Source organism: Muscardinus avellanarius (genome assembly GCF_963383645.1).
Source record: "Muscardinus avellanarius genome assembly, chromosome: 17".
Lineage (NCBI taxonomy): Eukaryota > Metazoa > Chordata > Mammalia > Rodentia > Gliridae > Muscardinus > Muscardinus avellanarius.
Window position 1 is genome coordinate 12,705,834 of NC_137803.1, and position 5,809 is coordinate 12,711,642.

Consider the following 5,809-nt stretch of genomic DNA (forward strand, 5'->3'; position numbering starts at 1 on the left):
TTTGTCTTCCTGGTACAGTTGTGTCATCTGCATGACACTCCTCTTACAGCAGCTGTTTTGTGACCATGAGGTAGCCAGCCAAAGAGGGTAACAGCATGCCAGAGAGCAAAGCCGGAGGGAGAGACACCTTGAGTCCGGGTGACCCAGCAGCGAGTGGGTGGACTCACAGCCCTGTCTGCCCTGCCCTGGATTTTTTGTCCTGTCAGGAGAAAGCTTTTCCTCTTATTTAAATAAGCCATTTGGGTTGAGTAATCAGTCACTTCCTACAAGCCAAAAGCATCCCAACTTGCTTTAGACATTTCTTTATATACCCGTGTCCACCAAGGCCAACCAGCCCACTGACGCTACGTGCAGACTGTCCTATTCTTTTCTCTTTTTAGTCCCCCAGGAATCTGAATAGTTTCTCCTATGACCTCCGACATTCTAGGCTACAGCCCTGCCCTATTCTAGAAACTTAGTCTAGGCCTATATTCCCTAGGACATTTTAACAAATGACCAGTATTGGTCTCCACCGCGTCCATTGCTTTTCATCATGAATTTTCTTGTTTTCAGCCCATGTATATTTGAGCTAAGCCCAGTTTTGTATTCTGCCGTGTGGCCTCATTTATCACTGATCCAAGCAGGGTATACTTCTCACCAAAACACAGTACTCTGAGCCCTGATGGTCAAACAGAACTAAGAAAGTGAGGTTCTCAGACCTGGGGAAGGAAAGAGATCCTGGGACTCATCCCCTGTCAGATAGAAAAGGACCCAAAGAAAATGTGTTTGTTTTGTACTTTCAAAATAATGAACTGAGTGTGGTGGCACATGCTTGTTATCCCAGCATTCGAGAGGCTGAGACAGGAGGATCACAGTTCAAGACTGCCTCAGCTACTTAGTGAGGCCCTTTGCAACCCACTGAGATTCTGCTTCAAAATAGAGAATAAAAAATAGGGCTGGAGGTGGAGCTCGGAGGTAGAACACCCCTGGGTTCACTCCTTGGTACTGCAAAAAATAATAATAAAAATAATCACTTTGTCCTTGATTTTGTTTGGTGACTTTAATAATGAAAGTTTATCCTATAAGAAAGCGTGTTTCAGCCAGACCCTTCCCTTATTATATTCTGTACCCTAGTGGATGGAGTTGGCTAGTGGAGCCAGATTCTGTAATATATCTCAGATTTACAAGCAAATGTAAATTTGTTTTTCTTGCTAGGTGTGGTGGGGCATGCCTGTAATTCCAATACTAGGGAGGCTGAGACAAGAAGATCACAGGTTCTTGGCCAGCCTCAGCAACTTAGGCTCTGTCTCAAAGTAAAAATTAAAATAGAGCTAGGGGTGTGACTCAGAAGTAGAACATCCTTGGACTCAATCCCCAGTACCTATATATACATATATATAGTAAATATATATATATATATATATATATGTATATATATATATATATATATATATAATTTCTTAAATGTATGACCATTTCATTACTATAAAACAGTCTGCCCACATATGATTATTAGCATAGGTGGTATGAGCCCTATAGTTACTGAGGCCCCTAAGGAAAGACTTTGAAATAAGCTAATAGAAGACTCATTATGCTCTCAGCATTTATGTAAATCTATTTGTTTGATTTTTTCTAACCACAAGTATGGAAGGCTGAAATGATCACACTCCTCTGTCTTTGGCCTAAGCCATCACTGAATAACAAAGACCTTTCTCTTCTTCCCTTATTGCCTTGGGCCTATTTCCTTGTTTTTCCTCTCCATTCCCATAGACAACACTTTGCATTGGTTTAAAAAATATTCTCTTATAGGCATATATTTTTGTCTAATATTGATTCTTTATATTCATGCAGTTTTTTTGGCGGTACTGGAGATGGAACCCAGGGGCATTCTACCTCTGAGCGACACCCCCAGCCCTATTTTTTATTCTTTTATTTTGAAACAGGGTCTCGCTGAGTTGCAAAGGGCCTCACTTAAGTAGCTGAGGCTGGCTTTGAACCTGCGCAATCCTCCTATCTCAGCCTCCCAAATTCTGGGATTACACGCATGTGCCACCACGCCCGGCTTATTCATGCACTTTTTACATATTATTAACGAGCTTCTATTAAGTGGTCTTTTGCTCACCACTCTATTTTTAAGATTCATCCATGTTACTCTGGAAACGTCACCTTTTCCTCCTCATTGATCTTTTCTCATGCCTCCACCATATTTCTGTCTCTCTGTTCCCCAGGGAAGGACACCACAGCTTCACAGCAGTGATGAGCATCCTCGTACACGCCCACTTACGCGCCTGTCAAGAATTTCTTTTTAAAGGCAATGACTGGATTAAAGGGCTTGTGCATGTGCCAGCCACTGCCCTCAGAATCTTAAGTCCTGCAAGGCCAGCCGTGTTTCTGCAGTTCTGCAGAGGAGGCTGCAAAGAATGGGTGGTCCACACGCTGTCATGAAGCACAGAAGATCTGAACATCTTCTGAAACCATCTTGTCTGAAACCTAAGTTCCTCCTACTCACTGCTGTAGTTATTCAGAGAAGCGATTATTTGAGATAAAATGATTTAGTTTGACTGTCCCCAGCTTATTAAGGGCATTGTCTTCTTAGAAAAATTAAGAGATTTTTTTGAAGACACAAAGCATTAAGAGACATAATTAACAAATATGGTATTATTGGCCTTACTTCACAGTTAGATCTTACAGCTCTTTAATAATTCATCTCACAGTACAAAAATGGGATATTATAGGTTCAACTATTATAAAATAAATTATTGAAAAGCTCTCCTTAATATGTGGAAGCTAGGAAGAAGAAGAGTCATAGGAGGAACTCCAGATGAAAAAAGGAGAAACTATAGATGAGGAAACAAGGCAACCTAACAGAGGGGGATGGGAGGGGAAGAGGGAAATTCCCTAATGTACATGATGTACATTCACAAACATGTCAAAGTCAGTCACTAAGCCAAACACGAGAAGGAGGGAAGGGGAGGGAATAGGGTGGGAATTAGGGAAGGGCTAATTGAGTAATGTATGCACCTTTACCCCATTAAGATGTAGGACTACAATGCACCAATTAAAAAAAGAAAAAAAGAAACTCATGAACTTTGGTGTTTGGCAGATTAATTGGTAAGACAGAGATTTTATTGTCATTAATATGGCAATAAAGATGTCTGCTATTTCTATTTATTTTCCACAATTCTAACTTTCTAGCTGTTAGCAGAATTCTTTCACAACAAAGTCCGAATATTAATCATCTATTCTATTAATTATTTTACCAGGGCTTAAACCCAAGAGTGTTCTACCTCTAAGCTATATCTCCAGCACTTTTTTTTACATTTTGAAGCAGAGTCTTGCTAAGTTGCTGAGGCTGGCCTCAAACCTTCAGTTCTCATGCCTCAGCCTTCCAAGTACTGGAATTATAGGTGTACACCACCAACACCCCAATATTCTGATTTTATGCAGTAGCTTTTGTTGACCATATCCTCAGCATCTAAGCAGCTATATTTATGGGTATAAAGGAATGTGTGGGTGAAGGCACAAATTTGGGTTCATTGAATATACTGGCTTTTCTCACTAGATTGAACATTTCTTGAGGGCAGGGAAAATGTGCCAGTATATTATCAGGGTCTCCATCTTCCCTCAGTAATCCACAGAAAATAGAGAAATCAACATTCTGGATATTTCACAACTTCTATACTATGTCATATTTCCCAGTCAGTTTCAGGGAAAAAGAACTCACACAAGACAGAGGTCCCAATGCACATGGAATTATCAATCTTATCAAAGATGAACAGACCCCAATAAGGTCCCAGTCTAGTGATGAGGGGAAGTTGGAAGTGCCCTGGAAGCAGAAGAGATTCAAACTGAGTCCCAATAGAGGGAATGAATTGTAGGAAACCTCTTTGGGGGTACCTTTCTGTCTGCTCTTTAGGGTAAAAAAATCTCTACCAAGAAAATGGGATGTGTTCCCTGAAGGTGTGAGGCAGGGTGGAAAAAAAAAGATGTCTCCACTGTAGTCCTTCTGGGCTACAAGGGAGATTTATGAGAGAAACAACACTCTGTGAGGAGGGGAACAGGTCTCAGCAGAAGATACTGACCCTGAACTATAGGACTATAGGGCAGGTGCATCTCCAGCAAAGACCTCAGCTTCCCACAACCTGGGATGCAGTCTTCCCAGGCAGGCTCCTGCCCATCCACAGGACCCTTCTCCCATGAAAGCTTGTCTAGTGTCTGCCTTACCTCCCCAAAATTAGAACTATTCTTTTACTTCCATCCTTTGTAAATTTTACACTTGCTCCCTTCCAGAAATGCTAGAAATTTCAGAATGCGCATCTCATCACATAAATATAAACCAGGACACATTATGGCCATGTATAAGAATACACATACTATCTAAGGAACTACTTTTACAGCCATAAGAAAATAAAGCTGAGCGCCAGTAAGATAAATTCTTTTGAACATGTAGCAATTATTAAAGCCAGTTCAGTGCAGTTAAGATCATCTAGGAAGCTAAGAAGAGCTTCATTCAACAAGAGGACACAGCCATGTATGACTAGCTCTTTTTCAAACACAGATCATCATTAAGTAGAAGACACCAAAAGCATTCCATTCCATTAAGCACAGCAGAGATTTGAAATCAAGTGAGCCTGTTGCGAAGATTTTTAAATGCCCTGTTATTAATGACATTCAAAGACGTTAATGGATTCATCAAGCGGGCAGCAAAAGCCACGTTTATTAAAATTACACACACACATACAAAAGCCACACTTTACTCCCATCTGTTCCCCTTTGACAAGCTGGGCTGAGATAAGGTACAGAAATATTCCTCTTTACCTTTGCTGCTTTCCGCTGGAGGTGAATTGGACAGCTTGGCAGGTTGGGCTGCCACTGTGTCCTTCAAAAGGAAGTGCACGCCTTCACTTTTTTCCGCCCCTCCCTTTCATTTGTGTCCTTAGTGAATCATCTGGCACCTACCAGGCAGGAAGCCCGGCTCTGAGAAGGAAATCCTAAAGGCCAGCAGAGCAGCTTTGAGGCTCTCGGGATGGCCAGTGCTCTCTGAAGAAGCACTTAGTTCTTAACCTCCCTCTGTGTCACCAATAGGGAAACATTAACAGTCCTAGTCTTTATTTAAGAAAAGCAAACTGGTTTTGTTATTGTTGTTGTGGTGGTGGTAGTGGTGGTTTTGCTTTGTTTTGGGTTTTGTTTTAGTGCTAGGAATTGAACCCAGACATTCTGCTTCCAAGCTACATCCCAGCCCCAATTTATTTATGTACTTATTCATTTTATTTGGAAACAGGGTCTTGCTAAGTGGCTGAGAGTCTGACTAAGTTGCTGAGGCTGGCTTGGAACCCACAATCCTCCTCTCGCAGCCTCCCAAGTACTGGGATTACAGGCATGCGCCATCACACCTTGCCAAACTGTCTTTCTGAAAAGAATAACATCAACGCATCCAGTTGGCGGCGCCGTATTCAAAATTCCAAGAACTGCCAGTGTTAGGGCACGTGACAGGAAACTACTCAACAGGAAAGATTCCGGTGGCGAAGGATGTTCTCTGGTTTGTGGCACCTTCAGCCAAATCTTCTGTCCACTTGTACACAGAGTGTGTGTTTTTATGTAGAACTTCAGCAAACTGCTGGCAGGTAAATCCTGTCCCATAAAACACACACACACACACACACACACACACACACACACACACACACCCCATACTCAGCCCAGTGCTATTCTGTGGTTTTTGTTTAAAGGCTTGGTAGGAGCAACGAGCCATCATTACCTATTGTAAATTCTAGGCTGAGACATAATTCAGAAATAAATGGGGAAGAAAAACTACAGAGGAGAGGTAGGA